This window comes from Gallus gallus, chromosome Z (genome assembly GCF_016699485.2).
Source record: "Gallus gallus isolate bGalGal1 chromosome Z, bGalGal1.mat.broiler.GRCg7b, whole genome shotgun sequence".
Lineage (NCBI taxonomy): Eukaryota > Metazoa > Chordata > Aves > Galliformes > Phasianidae > Gallus > Gallus gallus.
This window is the reverse complement of record NC_052572.1, coordinates 61,942,288-61,956,084: the sequence shown is the minus strand read 5'-3', so window position 1 is coordinate 61,956,084 and position 13,797 is coordinate 61,942,288.

Sequence of the window (13,797 nt, the reverse complement as noted above, 5' to 3'; positions counted from 1 at the left end):
TGCCAGTCAGCCTGACCTTGGTGCCAGGAAAGGTTATGGAGCAGATCATCTTGAGGGAGATCACACAGCATGAGCAGGACAACTGGAGGACCAGGACCAGCCAGGTTCATGAAAGAAAGAATGGAGTTAAATCCAGCTGGTGACTGGTCACGAGTGGTGTTCCCCAAGGGTCAGTACTGCGGCCTGCCTCATTTAAAATCTTTATTGATGACCTGGATGAGGGCACTGAATGCACCCTCAGTAAGTTTGCACATGACACCAAGTTGGCAGGAAGTTTTGATCTGCCTTGGCGTAGGAAGGCCCTACAGAGTGAATTGGACAGCTGGGCTGAGGCCAACGAATGAAGTTCAACAAGACCAGGCGCTGGGTCCTACACTTTGGCCACACAAATCCAGGCAATGCTACATGCAGGGGGAAGAGTAGCTGGAAGACTGTGTGGAGGAAACAGTTCTGGGGGCATTAGTCAGTGCTCAGCTGAACATGAGCCAGGAGCGTGCCCAGGCAGCCAAGAAGGCCAATGGCATCCTGGCTTGTATCAGACATAGCGTTGCTAGCAGGAGCAGGGAAGTGATCATATTCCTCTGTACACAGCCCTGGTGAAGATGTACCTCAAGTACTGTGTTCAGTTTTGGTCCCCTCACTACAAGAAAGACATCGAGACCCTGAAACTGGTGAGGAGTCTGGAGAAGTCTAGCTTTCTGAGGAGTGGCTGACAGAACTGGGATTGCTTAGTCTAGAAAAGAGGAGGAACAGGGGAGACCATATCATTCTTTACAGCATCTGAAGAGAAATTGTAGAGAGGGGCAGGTAGGTATCTTCTCCCATGTAAGTAGTGATAGGACTACCAGGAATGGCCTCAAGTTGCACCAAGAGAGATTTAGGTTGGACATTAGGAAATACTTGTTCTCCAAAAGAGTGGGTAGACGCTGGAATGGGCTGCCCAGAGAGGTGGTGGAGTCATCAACCCTGAAGGTGCTCAAGAAATGTTTAGATATTGTACTGACAGACATGGTTTAGAGGGAAATACTGGTGATAGATGGACAGTTGGACAGGATGATCTTGGAGGTTTTTTCCAACCTTGGTGGTTCTATCATTCTATTCTATGATTAAGCCTTTGCTTTGTTTCTTCAGCTGAGTATGTTCTGATGTGTACTACAGCAAGAGTCACTGAGTCACTGGTATGGGACAGCTGCTTATGGGCAATGACAAACACTGAGATAAAACAGCCCCAAGGGACTGTTGAGACAGCATTAAAAACAGCCTCTGGATTTGAGGAAAAAGATAAGAAATAGAATACATTTTAACTCTAGCCATGTGACTTGCGAGTAGTTTCTACAGGAGCTCGGAGAGGAAATACCATGTAGAGGCGAGAAGAGTTTTTGGCATACACTCTTAATCTCAAGAGATGAGAAGCTCCTGTATCTTACACTTCACATATAATTTAAAAGAAAGAGGTTCTGGTGTCAAAGAAGTTAGGCATGAGAACTTAAGGTGACAGATGATATTATATACAAAAAGAAAGAGCAACTGCGAGGAAACTGAGCTGCTTATATATATATATATATATATATATATATATATATATATATGTTTGCCCACATTAGCACACATGGACAAATCTGTCTTGGAATTGTGACACAGAAATGCAGCTTTAAGGTCTCCTGGCCCTGTTCCCCATTCTGAAGAATCGGCAAGACAACCTGTTTAGCTCAATTAACAAGGCTAAGTGCTACAAGAATAGCGGGAAATAAGTAAGTTAATTAGACTATCGATCTGCTTTGGATTATATAGTTTTAGATAAGAACAAAATGTTATTCATCTTATATTCTGATCAAGACAGGGTACAAATAACATTTGATTCAATCTGAATATCAACAGAGAACGAAAATTAGATTTTTCTGCTTCAGGTTTCCAAGATTTCAAGTTGGGCTACTTTCGCAGACAAGAACTACCTGCTCTACAGTAATGTGACACTCTTGATCTGTATTAAACATACAGTATTTCTGCAAAGTTAGCCATTCTTACACTTGAGCAGTCAAAGTAAAATTGCAAGTATCATACAACTCTAGTCAGGAGTCAAGTTTCCAACTGTGAAATGAAATTCCATGAAGTAGTTGAGAACATGCATTGAAAAAGCTCCACTACTACCCCCATGTGTAGTCTGTAATAATTCCCTTATACTGAATTGTCATTTACAAAATGAACTGTTTTAAAGGAGAGAGCGTGATGCCAGCAACAAGCTGCTGAAACTGTCAAACTATTCAGAAAAGCTTTGCATAAATCTCAAGAGACAGAATAAGACAAAGAAAAGACATGAAAAAGGATAACTTTTCAAGTAACAGAAGGTTTTCATGATATTTGACAAAAATGTCAAGCATTTGATAAAATTTAGAGCCACAGAGGATTGAAAATGACAGAAAGTCCATCGAAGTTGAATTCTAAGGTGTATTCCTTCAGATACTTCGGAAGATTTTCCTTTACATCTTGGAAACAAATATTAAGTTGATTTTAAAAATCAGAAAATCTGTTCAAGTGAAGTTCTGAATACAGATTTTCTGATTCCTTTTGGAATTCCTGGTTCTACACAGACTTCATGCAAGATATTGGACACAATCTCAGTACCTAACACTCGGACATTAGAATTTCCATACTGTCATGAATGCTCAGGCTTCAGTTTCCACTTACAACCAAATTCACAATCCAATGGCTCACAGATTTGACTGGGAGAACTGACTGGTTTCCAAACTGGGAAAAGAAAGGGAGACACTGACTAGAACCATAATACTACTCTTACCTACAATCATGCAATCATACAATCAAGAGAAGGGCTAGGGAGAATCTCCATCCCTTGTTGGATGCCAAGGGCAACTTGGTGATCAACGATCAGGATAAGGCTGCCACAGTCTTTAATACTAAGACTAGTTACTCCCAGGGCACACAGACCCTTGAGCTGGTAGATAGGGATGGGGAACAGAATAGGCCCTGCATAATCCATGATCAGATGGTTTTGGACCTGCTCCAAAAGCTGGACAATTACAATTCCATGGGGCCAGATGGATTGCACCCTACAGTGCTGAGGGAGTTGGCAGATGTGCTTGCCAAGACACTCTCCATCATTCTTCAGCAGTCCTGGCTAACCAGGAACATCCCGGTGGATTGGAGACTGGCAAATGTGATGCCCATCTGCAAAAAGGGCCAGAAAGATGATCCTGGTAGCAACAGACCTATCAGTCTCACCTAATTGCCAGGGAAGCTCATGGAACAGATAATCTCAGGAACCATCATGGATCAATTAAAGGTCAACCAGGGGATCAGGCTCAGTCAGCATGGGTTTATGAATGGCAGATCCTGTTTGACGAACCTGATTTTATTCTATGACAAGGTGACCTGCTCAGTGATAAAGGTAAGACTGTTGATGTTGTATACCTGGACTTCAGTAAAGCCTCTGAACTGTCCTTCACAGCATCCTCACAGAGAAGCTAGTTGCCAATGGCTTGGATGGGTATACTCTCTGCAGGGTGAAACAGTGGCTAGATGGCCAGGCCCGAAGAGTTGTGGTCAGTGGAGTGAAATCCAATTGGCAGCTGGTCATGAGTGGTGCCTCCAGGGCTCAGTACTGGGGCCACTCCTATTTAACATCTTTACTAATGATCTTGATGAGGGGCATGAGTGCACCCTCAGTAAGTTTGCAGATGACACCAAGTTGGGAGGGAGTGTTGATCTGCCTGGATAGACTGGATTGATTGACCAAGGTAACCTGGATGAGTTTCAATAGGGCCAAGCATCGGGTCATGCATTTTAATCACAACAACCCCAACAACAACTCCCACCACTCCCCAACCCTACAGGCTTGGGGAGGAGTGACTGGAAAGCTGCCTGATGGAAAGAGGAAAAATGTCCTCAACTGGCACCAGGGGAGGTCTAGGTTGGATATCAGGAAAAACTTCTTTACAGAAAGAGTTGTTAAGAACTGGAATAGGCTCCCCAGGGATGTGGTTGTGTCACCATCCCTGGATGTGTTTAAAAACCGGTTGGATGTGGTGCTCAGGGACATGATTTAGCGGAGTGTTGTTACAGTTAAGGTAGTATGGTTAAGTTGCAGTTGGTCTTGATGACCTTTAAGGTCTTTTCCAACCCGAGCTATTCGATGATCCTGCGATTGCATGAAAACAGAAATGGAACAGTGAAGTCTTCTGGGGGCTGTCATATGTTTCTTCTTTTCTGAGACAGGTAAACGGAACTATCAACAATCCACAGAACTGCAGCATTAGCCGTTTAACTCCCAGTGCACTACATGATGTAATGATCTGGAATACCGATAACAAAAGTCATGAAACCACGACACACACTCATGGGTAATCTGTGTGATACCACCCATGTTCACGTCCACTTTCTCAGTCCTGAGTCCATCTCTATTTTGTATCTCTCCCTACAGCTATCAAGTGCCCACCGAGCTCAAGATAATTCACCCTTATGTTGCCAGTCCAGACCCACCTGGGAAATTTCAATCCTAGTAGCCCAATTCACCTGACAGTTGTTTTGATGTACTTCAGTGGCACAACACTTTGGTATGTGAGCTGCACATTTCTAGCACTCAGCATAGCTTACAGCTGCATAGGATTTCTGGGACTCTGAGTTACGCAGGCTTTCGCTCACAGATCGGGTCAAATTCTCATCAATCAGCACATGATACAGTCATAACCCAGACTCAGGCTTTACAGAAAGAAGGACGAGTTCTTGACCTTGAAAAGAAGATGATGGTGGAGGCATCCCTGACCACTGGGGGATCGTGTGTTCTGTCTGACAGCAGCTGTGGCAGTCTGAGCCCCAGTTAGGGCTTGCAGCTGCCTGGTTTTAGGGTCAGTGCTCCCTGTGCTGTTACACTTCCCTCTTCCAGGACACGTGTCACCTCTTGGCAGCCCCACACCTGGGCACTGAAAACTCCGATAGGTTTAACCACCCTGACAAACAGTGCTCACCATAGCACCTAGAAGAGGAGAATGCCAAACCCAATTTCTATGTAACACACTAGTACAAAATGTACAGTTTACTACTGAAGAAATAGAGGAAATACATGAACAATTAGAGTTGGTTTAATCAGAGAAAAAGAAAGGCCTGTGGATTAATGTCCATTGTAGAGCATAAAAGGTGGACAGGAATGAAGGGGAAGGCACAGCAAATCAGGAGCAGGAGAAGGAGATTATATCTGAAACATGGGTGGGTGCTGTGGGGGCGGACAGCCCATGGTGATGTCCCCGAGCAACAGGCTGTGACATCACCGGGTGACGGACTGTGACTGCGCAGCCCTCACTGCTCATAGTGGAGTGCTGCCAGGGCCTGGCTCAGTCTGGCTCGTTCCTGGACCCTGCTGAGCAGCTCTGCGAGGCTTGGAGGTCGAGCAAGGTTTTGGCTGTGCTGTGCTGTGCTGGGTTGTGCCTGGGGCTGCTCGCAGCATCTCAGTGCCTGACCCCACAGTATTGCTTCTGTTTCCCGGCCCTGCCTTGTGCAGGCAGCTGGGACCCTACCGAGTGTACCCGCAGCAGCGGAGGTGAGTGGTGCAGGGAGACCTGGGTCCCTCAGGGCAGCCGTGGGGAGCCTGGCCCTGTGCCAGCGGGGAGCATGAGACGGCCCAGTCATGGGCTTGGGAGGGCTTCCTGCTGAGGACTTTCACACCCTGGGACAGCGAGTGACTGTGATCTCCCTTCCTCTTGCAGAGTGAGACACCACTGCTGCAGCTCCAGCAGAGGAGAACAAGTTGTCATCCTCAGTTCTCCCAGCCAGCTGCAGCGAGAGGAACATGGCTGCAGAAGAGGCATGGACATGTCCCATCTGCCGTGATGTGCGACAGGACGTTGCCTATGCAATTCCATGCCACCACATGTTTTGCCTTGGCTGCATTCATCGGTGGGCGAGGCTGAGAGCCAGCTGCCCACTGTGCAGGACGGCCATGAGGACCATCCGGGTCCCTGTGCGGGGAGACAATCAGTACATGGAGTGCATCGTCTCCCCGCCCGCAGTGCCAGTGCCCGTCAGCTTTGGCACCACCACCGGCTCCAGCGGCACTGCGGCATCTGCTCCTCTGTCAGCTCAGCACAGGCATGTGGAAGCAGCAAGAGTGGGCGGCCTCCTGCCGGAGGAGTGGGCAGCGCTCTTCAGGGAGAGACGCGACCTCCTCTACCCGGTGCTGCCCTGGCTGGAGAACATCTTCTCACAGATCCAGGAGCTGCGTTGGTGGCAGATCACTGGGCTGGAGAGTGTGATCCTGGCCCTGCTGTGCCAGATAGGCCTGGACAGGGATGTCCTGGTGCAGCGCGTGCAGCCCACCCTGGGACCTGTCACCGCATCACTCATTGACGCGCTCATCGAAATCATCATGAGCCAGTGCGGCCAGGAGGCCCGGAGGCTGCTGGGCCTCGAAAACCCCAGCGCTGCCCAGGTGCAGGACGATGGCCTCGCGGCCCCGTCCGGTCCCACCTCCTCGCCACAGGATACCACCGCCCCCAGTGCCACGCCCTCCGGCAGCTCCACAGATCCCAACACAGAGGAGCTCCCCGGCACGTCCAGCAGGGCCCTCGACAGAACTCCTGGCCAGCCGGGTCCCAGGGCAGCCGGTCCCTCTGAGCAGGGCCGCAGCCACAGCTCCTCCGCTCGCGGCCGGGGCAGGAAGCACTCGGCTGGGGGGCCCCAGCGCCCTGCGAAGAGGAGGGCCGGCAGCGCCCAGCGCGCTCTTCCGCCCTGCAAGAGGCGCCCCCGCCGGCATCTCTAGCGGGGCTTACACGCCTTTCCAATAAAAGATAAAAACGTAGAAGCACGTGTTGTTCCCACTGTCCATCTTTCCAGGCTTTTCGCCCAACACTCTGCCACATGACAGCCAGTGCTCTCAGCACCCGGTGTGGATGTGCCACCATTAAACCCTCCTCCTGGGCCGTGTGCAGGGCGTGAGCTGCAGAGCCACTGTGAGTGGGATCCTCTGAGCAGCGGGTGAAGGCAGCCAACATACCAGCCGGTAGAGGTATTTTCCGTAGTAGTCTACGGAACTAGTCCGGAATGTATCTATACATTCAGGAAGAACGCTTGTTCGTTCCCAGTTCACGTGGCTGGCTTAACTGCAGCACGTTTCACACTGCCAAGCTCTTATCTCTAGATCTGTATCTGTGATGGGGACAGCAGGCCCACTGGCCCAACCACCCAAAAACGAAGGGAAAGGCAGAGAGGGAATAAAAGGGAATGAGAGGGAAAAAACAGTGGCAACTATCTGAGGAAGAAAATAAACTTAATTTATTCATTATAATAGCAAAAATATGAGTTAATTGGGACTGAAGTTAACCTCAAATATATGAGAGAGTTTCTGAAGACACGTTCTTACTCTGATCCGCCAGGGAGCAAAGAGAACCACACTCGTCACTTCCAATCAGTTTCATCCTTACACCAACCAGAAAACTGGATCCATGGGCCAAGGTAAACCGTATGAGTTTCAATAGAGCCAAGTGCGTTTTGGTCACAATAACCCCAGGCAACCCTACAGGCTTGGGGAGGAGTGGCTGGAAAGCTGCCTGATGGAAAGAGACCTTGGTGTCCTATGGGACCATCGGCTGAATATGAGCCAGCAGTGTGCCCAGGTGGCCAAGAAGGCCAATGGCATCCTGGCTTCTATCAGGAATGGTGTGGGGAGCATGACCAGGGAAGTTATCCTGCCCCTGTACTCGGCACTGGTGAGGCCCCACCTCGAGTACTGTGTTCATTTTTGGGCACCTCAGTACAGAAGGGACATTGAGGTGCTGGAACAGGTTCAAAGAAGGGCAACAAGGCTTGTGAAGGGCTTGGAGAATATGCCCTACGAGGAGAGACTGAAGGAACTGGGGCTGTTTAGTCTGGGGAAGAGGAGGCTGAGGGGAGACTTTATTGCTCTCTTCCAATATCTGAAAGGTGCTTACAGCAAGAGCACGATTGGTCTCTTCTCACTGGTGACAGGTGACAGGACGAGGGGAAATGGCCTCAAGTTGCACCAGGGGGAGGGTTAGGTTGGATATCAGGAAACACTTCCTTAGAGAAAGGGTTGTTAAGCACTAGAATAGGCTCCCCAGGGATGTGGTTGTGTCACCATGCACAATGTGTCCTCATTCCCTTTTCCTGCTGGACTCACAGTCTGTTTCACATTCAAAGGGTCCCAATCTCTCCTAGAGTTTGTATTCTAACACTAAATCCATACTCTGAAGGATACAAAATGCTTTTTCACAGTGGGAGAACATTTATGGGCACTCTGTTAGGTGACTGATGACGAGCCAAGTGGATTGTACAGCGAGTTCAGTTTAAGTACTCCAAGAGGGGCAAATTTGCATTTTCATAATACAATGTGGCAATTTCAGGACCCAAGGCAGTACAATCTCTGACAAGGACCACACTATGTTTAATCTGAGATTGTCACAAACTTTTAACAATACGTAAATTCCTCAGAACAAAAGTACTGAAGCAGAAGAGGCTAAACCCTAAAGCTTTCTGAAAAATGATGCCTTTCAGACACCTGCAACATTAAGTAAAAGATTTAGTGACATCCAGCAAACCCAACCAGTTTTTAGCACAGGATTCATGTTCAAGAGCCTGTTTTACAGAAGCCTCAAAGGACAACTCTCCTGACTGTTTCACCTTCTACAACAGACCAAGAATGGAACTGACAAAGTTTGTGCAAAGCTTCAAACAGAACTCAAGAGGTAAGTAACTGCTTTTTGTTTTGTCTTTTTCCTAATGAGAATCTTAAGCACGTTATTTGCCACAACTTGCAGCTGCAGATCTGTTTCTGATGCATTCGAAAGATTCCCTGGAAGGTAAGCTGGAATTTTATTCTAGATTGTCTCTTACTATGGAATACACTGTACACAAAGGGAAAAATACATCTTGCGTTGAGTTTGCAAGGCAAGTTTTTGGTAGCGGGGAGCTGAAGGTTTCTGAGAAGGTAGGTGCCAGTTCCAGCCAGCTACTGCAGGGCTCTATGGGCTGTTAGTAGCTTTGCACAAAGTTTGTTGTGGAAACTTACAAAACTACAGTTAGGCAGCAGTTGAAAACATACTGAAAACACAACTGTACTAAATAAATTAAATGCAGCATTTTCAGTATTCTCACTATGAAAAAAGGACCACTGAAATATATCCTTTCCTTTGACCTACAGACCTAGCAAACGGAACCCATTAGTTCTTCTAATGAAGATGATGTAAATCATCTTCTTCATAGCTTCATCTGAAGTTAATACTCACTACTGCCTGAATTACACAGCAAATTCAACTTGTCCCTTTACAATGCTGAGCAATCATAGCCAGTTCTTAATAAAATAAATAGATAAATAAATTCTGTGCTCCAGTAAATATTAGCTCTCTGTTTACTTCATATACAGAGTGATTTAATAATCGGTCACACGCAGTATAAAGTAGAGAGCACTGGTGTACTTTTTAAGAAGATTTCATGATAATGATTAAATACAGATGACATACTCAATGTAGCCAGCATATCCAAACATAGACTTGAAAATTTAAGTTTAGAAGAGAGATTAAGAGTGAACGTGTCAGTGGAGGGACAGAATAGCTCACCAGTAAATAAATCAGCTTGTCTGAACTCAGATGCTAGTAACTGAATCAGAGTAAGATAAGAAATACACATAGTTTAAGGAGTTATATTTACAGGAGGAAGAAATAATGCCTCTGGAAAACAAAAAGAAAACTCCTAGGACTTCATGTTAAATGGTGACTAGTAAGAGTCATGTCAGCCTTGTCTTCTAAAGGACTTCTTCTAAAGAACAGAGGGTAACAATAAGCACGCAGCCCAGACAATATCATCACTACCACAGGATCAGAATATTTCAGCAAGTTGTCAGAAGAGCTCCACTCACTCCTATGAAAAGCTGACCAGTTCACTACTTCTCCTTAAGACTAACAGTAGGCATACTAACCACTACCCTCAAAAAATGCTGCAGATCAAGAGCACATCTTTTAGAAGTAAGCTTTGATGGAAGCTCCAGCTCTGAGCCTTGAGAACCAAGATATTAAAGACTTTTCAACTCCTCAGTGATGTCAAAATTGAAATAACGTAACATTACCTCCTCTCAACAGTGACATATCTGCTTAAATTATCTCAAAATGTGTTTTAGAAACGCCATCTACTACTCTTATAACAAAGTAAGTCCTGTTGTAAAACACAAAGTTAAAAGCTGTTGTGTACAAACTGTCACAAGTGAATTTATAGTCTGACAACACATAAACAAGAAAAATGAGAGCAATATTTGCTTAACAGCTGAGCAACCTACTGACTGCTATTAAAGAGAGAAAGTTAATAATACAAAGAGCTATTGGGTATGATTACTTACAAGTTTCTGAACATGTCAGTACAGAGAGTGTATGCTGAAAGTTCTTAAAACAGTAAATAATGATGTAATTGCTTTGGTCCAGCGGAGTTTAGCCCTTAAAAGGTACATGCATTTTTATAAAGAGTACAAAAAAGTTATTTCTTCTTCCACCATTGCTTCCTTTTTTTTTTTTTTTTTTTTTTAAACCAAGCCTTTTCACAAAATACTAACCATTTAATCAACTTAAATATCAAGGGATAACGTGCCTGTGATCAACCAAGGTTTTCAGACTTCCCATTCAAATTAACAACCATCTGCCTTCATCTCTCCTCTCTACAATATAATTTCATCCATGCCTAACAAAATCAGAGTTTGCCTGCCTGCCAGGACTCAGCTACAGCAGAAGTAGTACTTCAAATACGATCATGAAGACTATGATAAGTCATATTCCGGAGTATTAGCATCTCCCAGGTGTTCATCTTTCCTGTGTCATCAGCACCAATACAGTACATGACTGCTAAGTTCCCCCTCCATACATAAGCAACGTAGACATCTCATTAAGTGTACTTCCTTTGCAGCAGGCAAGCTTCCAAGCAGCCCTCCCAGCTATCTGCCTAACATAGTTTCAAACTACAACCACCTGCCTCCTCTATCCTTAAACAGTCCCAGCTTATTCTCGGTGCAAGGGTATACTGGCATCTGCTGGAACCTGAATAACATCTAAAGGATTTGATCACTTCTCAGCAGGCCATGGTCTTTCCACAAGGCTTACATCCTCCTTACACTGAAAGGGTCTTCACAATCAGGGCGGATACTGTAACATCCTTGCCAACCTCACCCATGAGCTCCTCCAGTTCTTCACATAGTTACAAATCCAGTTAGTTTCACTCCAGATGAATAAACATACTCTCCTATTGCCAAAAGCACCTTTGATGATGTACACATAAAAAGCTGCGGCAGATGATTATTCACATCTCATACTGTGGAAAAAGCTCAGCAGCCAGCAAGATTTTGTGTAACAGTAATAATACCACACACATTTTCAGAATTTTTAACAGTTTAGCCTCTCCCCTTTTCCTTCTCCGCTAGACAAGTTAAAAATGATAGAATCACAGAATCACTAGGGTTGGAAATTACATCCAGCTTCATCCAGTCCAGGCACGTCCAACCTGTGGCCCACAGGCCACATATGGCCCAGCACAGCTGGCAATGCTGACTCAAGTGATGGCACATAACTGTGTGCATCTTGATACCATGGCTAAACACAAGGCTCTGAACAGCAATGAAAACACAGCCACCCTTTTCGTTTTGAATTTGAAAATAGAATCATAGAATCCTTAGAGTTGGAAGGGACTGTTAAAGGTCATCTAGTCCAACTCCCTTCCAATGAACAGGGACATCCAAAGCCAGATCAGGCTGCTCAGAACTCCCTCCAGGCTGGCCTCGAATGACTCAGGGACGGAGCTTCCACCACCTCCCTAGGCAACCAGTTCCAGTGCCTCACCACCTTCATGGTAAAAGAGTTTTTCCTTATATCCAATCTAAATCTCCGCTAAGTTTGAAACCCCTTGTCCTTTCACCACAGACCCTGCTAAAGAGTCTGCCCCCTTCCTCTTTAAAGCCTTTCTTTAGACACAGAGAAGACGTTCTCAGGTCTCTCCAGAGCCCTCTCTTCTGCAGGATGAACAGCCCCAGCTCTCTCAGCATGTTCTCACAGGAGACGTGCTCCACCCCTTGGCTCATTTTCTGTGGCCCTCTGAGGACTCCACATCTGGAAGCAGTACTCCAGGTGAGGCCTCACCAGCACAGAGCAGAGGGGCAGGATCACCTCCCTCAACCTTCTGGCCAGACTGTTTTGCATGCAGCCCAGGATACAGTTTGTTTTCTGAGCTTCAAGGGTACACTGCTGGCTCATGCCCAGCTTGCCATCCACTAGTACTTCGAAGTCCTTTTCAGCAGAGCTGTGCTTGACTCTTTCATCCCCCAGCTTGTACTGATAGTTGGGTTTGCCTCGACACAGATGCAGTACCTTGTACTTGGCTTTGTTGAGCCTCATGAGATTCTCCTGAGCCCACTGTTCAGCCTGTAACTCTGGATGGTGTCCCACTCCTTGGGTGTGTCAATCACACCACACAGCTTGGAGTTTCAAGAGTGCCAATAAAAAAAATATCAATTTACATTTGCAAGGCCATTTTCACTTGATATAAATACAAGACCAATAGATTTTCAAATAGAACGTATAGAGTTGCAATCAGATATTCAACTCAAAAATCTGTTTTCATCTATTTACCAGATTTCCATAATCCCTTCATTAGCAGAGAAAAATGTCCTTCACTTCCCAATCACGCCTTATTTGTATCATTGTTTTATGGCAGTAAACACACTTTGAACAATTTTTGTCAAGGATGAAGTACAGGAAGAATAAAATTTCATCAAAAATCTCTGATAAACACCTTGAGACCTCACTAAGAATTGCAATCGCTGTCATCAAACCAGACTGGTGTGTTAGTTTCAGAAAAACGAAGTCAAATATCCCACTAGTTTTATGGGGTTTTTTTTCTTTTTTTAATGTTTTAAGAAAAATATTTAAAATGTTCTGTTACCTACATATTAGCAATAGTGTATATTTTGAGAGGGCTGCTCCAAAAGTAATGCCTCCGAGTTTATGATGTTGGCCCACGATGTCAGAGGTCGATGTTGGTGGTATGGTAGCAGAGGTTGAACATTCTCAACAATACTCCCTTACATGTTGCTGTCATGCAACAGTTGGCATTAGAGGGGCAGTCTGACAGAATGGTATCTGATATGGAAGTGCATGGTGCGAAAGTGTGTCACTGTATTTCTCCATGTGGAAAAAATGGCACACACTGACATTCACCAACACTTGCTGAATATGTTATGGAGACCAAACAGTGAATGTGAGCACAGCGAGGTGGTCCATGGTGTGTTTCAATGCTAGTAACAGTGGGTCATGCAGGCTCTTGCTCATCGCTGGCAAAACTACATAGGTAATGGTGGTGACTAATGGTAATTGAAAAAAATATTGTTTTGTGGCTGAGAATTTGCTCTATGAAATAGTGATGTTGTGCTTTTTGTATCTGTTATAGTTTCCATGGAAATAAAATGGGAGGCATTACTTTTGGAGCAAGTTACGTCTATGCAGCCCAAGACAATTCCTATTCACTAAATGTGGCCCAGGCAAGCCAGAAGGTTGGACACCCATGATCTAGTGCAACCATTCAGCTACCATCAATATTTCCCCACTAAACCATGTCCCATAGTACAACAACTAAACATTTCTTGAACACCTCCAGTTGCAGTGACACCACAGCCTCCCTGGACAGCCCAAACCAGCACCTAACCACTCTTTTCAAGGAAAAAAAAAAAAATCCTAATATCCAAACTGAACCTTCCCTGGCTCAACTTTAGGCCACTCTTCTCTACTCCTTTCGCTTCTTACACATAAG